The 10,303-nt window shown below is 42.4% G+C and overlaps 1 long non-coding RNA gene across 2 annotated transcripts in view; it reads right to left on the reverse strand.

Annotated features, from left to right (window-relative positions):
• LOC123792927 (uncharacterized) overlaps window positions 1-10,006 on the reverse strand; it is a 39,534-nt gene extending 29,528 nt beyond the window's left edge. Inside the window, exon 1 of one of the 2 annotated variants that reach the window (XR_015726009.1) lies at window positions 9,869-10,006. This is a non-coding gene — a long non-coding RNA (uncharacterized LOC123792927). Of the gene's footprint in view, window positions 1-120; window positions 239-9,868 lie in introns of those variants that run through there. The other variant, XR_006779810.2, reaches the window with a different exon arrangement.
• Between the last annotated feature and the right edge of the window lie 297 nt (window positions 10,007-10,303).

The following is a 10,303-nucleotide window of genomic DNA, read 5'->3' on the forward strand; positions in this document are numbered from 1 at the left end:
TATTTTTATTAAGATCTAGAAAAGAGAGAGACAGACACAGATAAATAGAAGAAAAGAAGGGAGGAACGAAGGAAGGAGGGAGGGAGGAAGGAGGATCTTTAGTCTTTTGGGGATACGTACTCTTCCATTCGTCTTCCCAGGGGAACCACAGCCTCAGCCCTCTCCTGTGAGGTCGTATTCTGATCTGCCTTCTGCTCTCTCATAGAAATATGAGAAAGGGGAGACTGCTCTCAGAAGCCTTGCTCTGTCTAGACAAGGAGTATGACACAGTCACTCATTTTTGCATTGGTACTAAACTCCACAGTCTCAGATCTATATTCAGCAGCTAATAAACCTCTCTAGCATACATTCAATCTGCTCTAAGTTGCTGAAGAAGAGAAACCAGTCATTGGAACATTTACAGATGATTGAGCCCACAAAGCGACTTACGGTCTGATTCACAAGTTAGATCCCAGCCTGCTTTTAGTGCATAATGACTGTATCACCAATAGTAAAGAAGCTATGCCAGTTTTTCCTCCTTATCCCAAACATTACACACAGAAAAAGACATAAGACTGTCTTAAGCACAAATAAAAGTGAAAGAGTATACCAATAGGTATTTATAAAAATTATAACAGTAAGTATTAGTTACGAAAATGGAATAACATATTTGGTTGGACACTGGCTTTCCCAGCACAGGATGTGCACGTGATGTAGTGATTTGTAAAGAGAATACAGAAGGAAGAGTGTTAAGCCAGTTCCCTGCAAAGATTGAGATTTGAGATAAAGTTGTGTGGCTGCTGGAGGGAGACTGTTGAGACTGACGGTTTGAGAGGGTTAGGGAAACGATGTCTGGGGAAACTTCTGGCATCTGTTCCTGAAATACACTGAGTATGTCTCAGGATTCTGGCTACTCCCTTACAAAGATGGTGTTGCAGATGGTACATCACTTAATTAGAAACTATTCCATCAATGGTTTCAAAATTCCCTGTCTTATCCTCTAATTAACACTCAGACAAATCATTGATGAAAACTCAGGCTCCCTGATCAAACCTACAATTGTTTTTACATGAATTGGAATATATTCAACTGAAAGAAGTCAGAAAAGTGCTCTTCAGGAAATCCCTGGAGATTTTGGTCCAGACTTTGAAGGACCTAACGTGGGGTATCATGTCCTGAGGCCTGCTGATGTTTCCCAAAGATGTGAGATCTGGTTGGAGACATATCTTATATATATATGTTGTTGGCAATATTTTTAAAAGGCTTCTCTCAACAAGTCGAAAGAAGCCTGGTCATGTAATGACGGAATAAATAGATGGTGACCAGAGACAAGAATTTCCAATGGTCTCATTTGCAACATCCTTGCAGAACTAACATTCTTCCTTAGACCAGAATGTGCCAAAAAATGACTCAGAACACTGAGGAGGACCTTGCCTCCAGAAAGTTCACCATTCAGGCAAGAACTCTGCAAGCATCAGTTACAAATTTTGCTGTGCCATCTTGATCAAGATACAAAAATCGATGCATCCAACTGCCTGTGCCTCTAAGTATAAAACTATGACTCTTTGATAATATATAACACCAACATTTTTGAACAGTTATTAGGTGCCTGGCATTCTGCTACAAATTCTGTAAGTAATAATCACAATCCATAAACATCTTTATGTGAGCTACTAATGATCCCGGTTTTGTAGATGGGCAAACCGAGGTCAAGTGAATTTAAATTATTTTCCCAAACTAGTCTGCAATGGAATAAATGGTAAAGATTGAATTTGGACCCGACTTAGTCTTTTTTCAAAGCCTCTGCTTTCCCTCCTCTCTCCCTCCCTCTAGCCTTCTCTCTCTCTCCCTCTCATTCTCTCCCTCCCTACCTCCCTCTGTCTCTCTCTCCTTCTCTTTTTCTCTCTCCCTCTCTCTCTTTTTCTCTTTCTGCATTAAAAAAATCTTCATTGAGATGTAATTACCTACCAAAAAATGGCACGTTTAATGTATACAATTTGAGGGACTTGAACATAAGCATACGCTCATGAAACCATCACTACAAAGTATGAAACATAGCCTCACCAGCAAAAGCTTCCTCCTGTCCCCCCTTTTGTGTATGTGTGTGGGGAGAACACTGAATTTGAGATAGTCTCCCAACAAATGTTTCAGTGTACAGCCGTGTTAACTGCAGGCACTGTACTGACATCAGATCTTTAGAACTTATCTTGAGTAACTGAGACGTGACACACATTGACCTCACACCTGTTAGGATGGCTATTATCGACAAAACAAAACAAAACAACAAAACAAAAGATAAGAAGTGTGGGTGAGGGTTTGGAGAACTTGGAATCAATTGGGCCAATTGCACGCCATCTCCCATGTTCTGTCCCCCATTTTTGCATGACTGGCTCTAATCCTTCAGAGTATCCCCTCCTCGGGGAGACCCCAACTAAATGTGCCCTCTCCCATTCCAGGCACTCTCCGCCACATCACCCTACCTAATGTTCTTTGTCACCATTTTCACTATCTAAAACCATCTTAGCTCTTTTTTTTAAAGATTTATTTATTTATTTATTTATTTATTTATTTATTTATTTGAGAGAGAGCACAGGAGGGGGAGGGCCAGAGGGAGATGGAGAAAGAATCTTAAGCAGACTCTACACTGAGCGCTGAGCACAGAGCCAGACTCGGGGCTCGATCTCACAATCCTGAGATCACAACCTGAGCTGAAACCGAGAGTCAGACGCTTAACTGGCTGTGCCACCCAGGCGCCACCTTAGCTCATTTTTATTTACTTGTTTCTTTCCCCTCTCCTCCCACTAGAATGTAAGCCCTAAAGGGCAAGAATCTTGGTTTTTTTGTTCTGCTGGGAACAGTGCCTGGAACAGAGCAGGAGCTAATAGATTATCCATAGAATGAAAGGATGAATTAATCCTAGAATCATAAAGTGCCCTCCTGGGATCTAAAGCATGACTCTTGATATTCTCAAGGAAACTTTGACTCTTGTAGCAGCCAATTCTGAGCAACTTCTGGGAGCAGTCTCCCTCCAATCTTTAAATTCACATTTTCTTTTTCTCTATATAGATCCAAAATGCTGTAACATAAGATCTGAAAGGTTCCTATCTTAAGTGAGCCAATGGAACAGTTTTGGCTAAACCAGATGAAGGCACAGAACATTTCCATCCCCCAGGGTGTTCTTCCATGCCCCTTCCCAGTCACCTTCTCACCCCTGCCCCAAACAAGTGCTGATCTGATTTTATCACCATAAGTTTGTTTTGCCTAGAATTTCAGTTACATGGAATCTTCGTTTTTTGTGTCCAACTCTAACTCAACAGATTTAGGGGATTCCTTCGTGTGGTTGCATGTACAGTAGTTCATCTCTTTGTTTCTGGGTGGTATCCCATGGTATGGGTGACATCTCGGCTGTCTCTAGGTTTTGGCTATCACAAGTAAAGCTGCTAGAGACATTCTTTACGAGGCTTTTAGTGGACATCTATGCTGATTTTTCTTGGATATATACCTAATTGTTGAATATGGGGTCATAGGATAGATGTGTGTTTAACTTTTTAAGAAACTGCCAAATGGGGGCGGCTGGGTGGCTCAGTTGGTTAGGCATCTGCCTTCAGCTCAGGTCATGATCCCAGAGTCCTGGGATTGTGCCCCACATCAAGCTGCCTGCTCATGGGGAGCCTGCTTCTCCCTCTCCCTCTGCCGCTCCCCCTGCTTATGCTTTCTCTCACTCTCTCTCCCGCTCTATGTCAAATAAATAAATAAAATTAAAAAAAGAAAAGAAAAAGAAACTGCTGAATGGTTTTCCAGAGCGATTGTGCCTTTTAAAAATCCACTTTTAATTTCCTCAAACTGCACCGTGAAACTATAAGGCAGTCAAGTACCTAGAGGTCATCTGTAGGAATACATATCGTAAATATAGTATAAAGTACAATAAGCCAGAGAGCTCGGAAGGAAGCGCCAATCCCCCAGGCTTCCCCATCCAAGCCCTACTCCTTTGTTTCTCTGGCACTTGGAGAAAGAGAGCCCGATGATCCACTTTGCCAGAGCAGAGGGACGTCACTGTGCCCTTCCCTTAGTCAACTAATGCTTTAATCTTTTCTACCATGTGCTTTTGTGATGAGCAGAAACTAGAAGCCAATATTCCAAGCAAGATGGCCTGGGTTCTGTTTTCTACTGAGCTCCTTGGCCCATGCTCTGACGCAGATAAAGAATGGCACATGGCTGGGGCTATTTCAGGCTCTTGGGGAGAGGCAGGAAGCTGTCCCTCAGAGAAAATGAAGCAACCAATCATGTATCATGCATGCATTTGAGCTTTCAGGGGGAAGGTCTAATCTGAGGGTGGGTTTTCCCACCACTGATAGCCACTGTTTTAGATAGATAGCTGATGGCAGTGGCATTTGGGGGGCAGTACTTATTTCCCATCAAGATTGAATAGTCTTACTTGGTCAAGCCCTGAGCTAGTAAGTCTAATGCTCATCAGCCTCTCCACTCAACGATGTTTAGTCAAACAATATTCTAACTTCTTTTAGGATCAACCTACTAAGGCCTTCAGATGGCTTCAAGCATTCTTTAGAGTATCCCCCCTTCTACTGCATGATGGGAAGGGCCCAAGAATAATGGCCCTCAGTAACTAAGGCACAAGTCAACCCAGAGTGGACATCCAAGGGAGTGAAGACCAGCATCATAAGCATCTCAGATCCTTTGAGTCCAATTCCATTCTGGCCCTTTGGGGCTACTCTCAACCCCCAGCAGCCCTAAAAGACCCCTGCAGTCATTCTGGAGAAGAGGCCGAATTTCCCAAGAGCCAGAGAAATCCTCAGGAACCGAGAAGGTAATGACCACTCAAAACTTTCCTGATGCAAAAACCGACCACCAGGATGATCAAGGGCAGTCCAGTCTTCTGGTAGTGTCCGGTGTCCAGTTTGGACCTGGGCTTTTCAACCGTCTCAGAGCTAAAGAAGACCCCAAAACTTTCTGAGTCTGGATCCGCATTTCCAAGGCTAGTGTATGTCCAAGACAATCCAGAAAAGCAGTCAAGTTTTTTGGGGAACAAAGTTTTCCTGCACAGTTGTGGTTAAATCTCCCATCAGTGAATTTGTGGTGGGAGCCATCCAGAATTGTCTGGCACAAGTCACCTGAGATATTGATCCCCACAGCTCCAGCCAGGAGTCACTAAGGTCTTTGAGATCAGACGTAAGGAAATGATTGCCTATCCTGTTGTTCAAACCAAGGCCCAAGTTCTCAATTGGGTTGTTAAACTGTTTTTACCCCGAGCCCGAACTTTTTGTAACAAGGCTCACCTTAAAAACAGGATAGACTCTGCTTTCTAAAGGCACCTTTAGAAAGACTCTGGAAACAGGAAAAATGTCATGTTTTCTTGATAAGGCATTTACTCCATCCTCTGAGCTCCTAAATTTAATGGGTCAGAAAAAGAAATAAGCATAAAAACCCAGGTGTTGTTCTGGTTTGATATAAGTAGTTATCACATGCTATTTAGAGAGTGTGTGGATGGATTCCTTGGCTCCTATTGAATCCTGGAATTCTGTTTCCAACAGGCTTTCAGCAGCCATGGCTCTGAGTCATCTGCCCGGTGACCAGAAGCTGGGATCCAACATCATGTGCTGCCCAGATAAAGAGGTCAAATGTGCCAGACCCGCTTGGAGCCTGATAACTGGCTTATTAACATCCCTAAATGATAGCACTTTTGATTAAACCTCACATCTCTGCCTGTTCCCCCTCTCGTCCCTTCTAAAATTAGAGCTGGTATTTTGATAGCCATGCCCTTGCTTGAACTTTGGGATGGTTCAAGGATAGTGGAAAATCATGATGTACCTAGGCTATTACTTCCAAGGACAAGGGGTTTTCTGGGTCACAAAGCCTTAGGCTTTAATTCCAAGTCTCGCTGGTCTTCTTTTCCCTCAGGAATACACTTATATATTTTTCTAAAAAGCCAACAAGGTATAAAAGAAAACATAAGGTTTATATTTGAGAGTCTTATGCTCTAATAACAGCTTCTGCTCCTGAACTAGACATATAAACAAACAGAAGTCAGTTATATCACTGTGCTTCCGTTTTTCATCTATAAAAAGGAAAGAATGCTACTTCCTAGAACTAGTATAAAGATCACATAGGATAATAGATAAAAATCCCTTTGTAACTAATAAAAGCAGTATATGAGTATTATCATAATTGGTACTCACCTTCCTAGGTTTTCTATTTTGTGTGCAACATTGCTTTGTTTGACAACTGTAATTGCCAAAGTCAACGCGTCCCATTTTAATTTCAGTGTTCAACACATAAAATATAATAGAAGAATTTAGGAATATCCTCTAAAGGAATGGTCCTAGGAAATGAAAATGTTCCAGATGACAGACAGCTCTAGATCTCCATGAAAGTGAGGAGAAGGCCAAAGGCTGGACTGATGAAAAACAGAGGACGAGTGGACGGTGGATGTCAGTGACTTAGAGAGTGTCTTCCACCATGTGGGAGAAAAGGAAAGAGAAAGTCTAGGTCTTCCTGCCATGGAAGAGAGTATTTGAGGCATCCTGGGGAATTAGGTTAGGATGAATGTGCAAAGCAAAAACTAGAAGTAGGGAGGCCCTTCCAAAGAATTCTAAAACAATTCTGGAGTAAGGCAGCTGGCTTTTGGATTGAGCACAGGTTGAAGAAGAAGATAGGAAGGGTAGGATAGAAAGTAAAGGATGAACCAAACTAAGACTCTTAAGATTAAAAAATAAAATGAGGATGAGGATGAGACAGAGGCTCAGGATGTCCATGGAGGATTGGCATGAGGCTGCAGAGCGGGTGTGCCGGGGGTGAGGAGGGAGGGCTGGGAGGAGAGGAAGATGTGGGAACTTGAGCTCTTAGAGGAAGGGAGTTCTGATTGAACTGAGGGAGTGTGTGCATGGGTTTGGATGACAGAAACAAGGGAGTGGAGATGACAATGTTCAAAGTGGAGGAAGTCAGGGGCCTAGAGGACCAGGGTCTTCACTGAGACCCCACATTGTGAGTGGAGTCTCCCAGGATGAAGGTGGGACTTAAGGTTATGATGCATGCAGGAACCAAAGTTTTTCATAAATTTGGAGGAATGACCAAGAGTTTAGAAGATGAGAGTGACATGGAAGGGAAGGCAATGGAGCAGCCCAATGACAGGGGCTATAGATAAGGATAAGAATGTTATTTGGAATGCCAACTCTCCTCTGACTTCCAATCTCATCTTCCTCATCCCATCTTCAGACCCAAGCCCAGAGATGGTGAAGATGAACAAGGATAGCAGCCTCCCCATGACCCTGAAAGGGTGACAGATTAATAATGCCTTTTCTTCACATAGTCAGAGGTCAAGATGGAAAGAGAAAGTAGAAGGAACCGCTCTGTGAAGAAGTGGAGGGTGCGGAGAACTCCGATTCCAATTTGTATGGGTGCAAGAGGAGCCGTGGGAAGGACTGGGTAGGAGGACAGCCATGGAAGGATGAAATCAGAGGCAGAACACAAAGACAGGATGAACAGAGGGGCTTGCTTTTGGGGCTTTGTCAGTGACAAGGATGAGAAGCTGGGTGATAAACTGACCCCAAGGTTCTGAGTAAAACTCTAAGCAGGCTCAGAAGTAGGGTCATTTATATGTTCTTCTGGGGACAATGAGTTTGGAGGCACCATAGCCTCTTTTGCCCACTTGGGTAAGACATAGTTTCTGAATACCCACAAGGCAGTGACCTTCAGCCAGCAAGTGCACCTGCCAGCATGATATCTGAAGTGTAACGGCCTGAGGTCAGCTCTCGATTATCAGAGGCTTGACTGAACATGATTCTGACCATGCTGTGACATCTGGGTCTTAGATGATATAATGGTGTAGACTGATGTTCTTCTTGGTCTGTTTCCTCATCCCTGCTTTCTCCCTCCTTTCTTTCCACATCGGCAACATAATTGGTGACCACTTAAATGCTAATAATAAGAGAATGGTTAAATACATGATAGTATATTTGTGCTTTGGAACACCATGAGGCAATTTTAAAAATGGGACAAACTTGTAAATGTGCATCTAGAAGGATCTCTAAGATAATAATTGGGTTAAAAAAGAGGAATTGGCAAGATAATGACTAGAGTAAGATCACATTATTGGAAGGAAAGCAAAAGACAGGAAGAAAGGAAGGAAGGAAAATTCATATGTATGTATACTGTGTGTGTTTGAGTATGTGTTTAGGTTTTATGAATAGAGAAGAATTTCTCAAAGATACCGAACTGATGAGTCTAGTTACCCCAGGTGTAAGCCTAGGGTCAGTGGGAAGGAAGAGAGGAAGAATTTTTACTATGGACACTATACACTTCTGCAATTCTTAAATTTTTAACAACTATTATTATGTATTACATTAGTAATTAAAGACATAATTCTATAAGTGATTCTATCTAGATCTGGTCTTTACAAGCTCTAGTTTTATTTATTACACGCTCAAGTTTTATTCACTTTGGATTGGGCATAACATAAGCAAGTTTACTCATTGAGAGCACATTGTTTGGGGAAACTTGGAGCGGGGATGATGGAAGCAATTTGCAAAATCATTCAGCAGAAACTGGAGAAAGTTGTCAATGAGTTGGAAAATTGTTCTGCACAATTCGTGATGAAGGTTAGCTCCTGGGCTGAAGCTGAGAAATTTGAACGGCCTTGCTTTTGTATGCCGCTTGCTCTCTTCTCTTTATAAGTAGGAGGTGAAATTATTAAAGTCTAGAATTTCATAAGCAGGCAACTTTCCCATTCTTAAATGATGAATTTAAAAGTCACACACAAATAATTACAGATTATAAGGAGTTGTATCTGAAACCTGCACTATAAATATTTTGAAAAGTGAATTCAATTTAATTCTAAAATACTGAAAGGTGAAATTTTTAAAGACAATTTTTATAGTTGATTTGCTTTCATAATTTTCTCCCCAAAGGCTGGGTGAGCAACCTGTCCACCCCATCACGTAAAAACCTGTTAGAGTTCACACCAATGACTTCATCCTATATTAGCTTTCTGTCTAAATATACCTCTGAGCAAATTACTGCAGACAACCTCAGTGTTAAAACAGCTTTTTGAACAAACACAATCTCTCCAACAAGTGTGAATGAGCTGCACTTGAAAATTCGGTCCTTGTCATTACTCTCCAAAGTCAAGGACACTTCACTAAGCCCCCTGGCCCTGATGGCAAGAGACAAAAAGGGCACAGATTGGCAGTAGACGAGGTTTGTCCTCACGGCCCGCGCTCACGCTCTCCTCTGCCCCATTTGGCTCAGAAGTCCGTTCTGCCTCTGCTGGGGCTGCCCTCCCGCCCCACCCGCCAGGCCTGAAATCTCCCAGTGCCTCTGGGAGGTTTTTTCTGTGAAATTAGTACCTTTTTAAAACCAGATCAGATAAAGGGCTATTCAGGAAGGGCAAGTCCATGCATGTTTGCAGAAAGGGAAAGAGCTAACATTCACGAAAAAGTCATAGACATTTCAAATTGCAGGGGATTATGAAAATCTTTCTATTCAATTCCCTTCTTTCAAAGCTGAAGAAACCAAATCCCTGAGCGCTATGTGACTGGCCAGGACCAAATGTTACTTTGTAGCCAGTTTATTGCTAGACAGAAGAAAAATATCTTCAGTACCCAGATATTTCTGGAACATTTTGTGATACTGAAAATATGAGGTTATATAAAAAATGTAGTAAATTCATAGTAGATACCTTATTAGGTAACAATCACATTATAAGTTACAATTTCTTGGCATTGGGTTTTTATACTAAGACCTCGATATGAACTTATTCGTTCAGCAAATATTTATTATCTGCTGTGTGCCAGGCGCTCTTCAGATGTTGGGGAAAAGCTGGGAACAAGTGGCTGTTGGAGGGTTTTGCACAGAGCAGTGATATGATCCGACTTACAATTTTCAAGGACCACTCCAGTTGCCGTGTTGAAAATAGACCATGAGGCAGGGGCGAGAGGCCGGCCAGAGTAAAGCCGACAAAGCAGTCAGGAGGCCGTGCCGCACAGATAGGCAAGCCCAGGGGCTTGCACCAAGGTAGTGGTGGAACGAATGACACGTTGAAGGAAGAGCCAGCGGGACTTGCTAATGCACTGGATACGGATGAGTCAGGGGTAACTCCTCCAGAATATTCGGCTTCTTAAAATAGAGCAACTGGAAGAACTCAATTGCCATTAACTGCACTGAGGCAAACCAGAAGGATAAGAATTGAGGGGTACATTTTGGAATTCTGTTTGGGGCATATTGTTTGAAAATTCTAGAAGATATTCAAGAGTGATATTAGTCAGCACAATCAGACCTGGGAATGTGGAGTTTTGAGAACGTTCTGGGTTGG

Source organism: Ursus americanus, chromosome 11 (genome assembly GCF_024610735.1).
Source record: "Ursus americanus isolate L20-20 chromosome 11, mUrsAme1.1.p, whole genome shotgun sequence".
NCBI lineage: Eukaryota > Metazoa > Chordata > Mammalia > Carnivora > Ursidae > Ursus > Ursus americanus.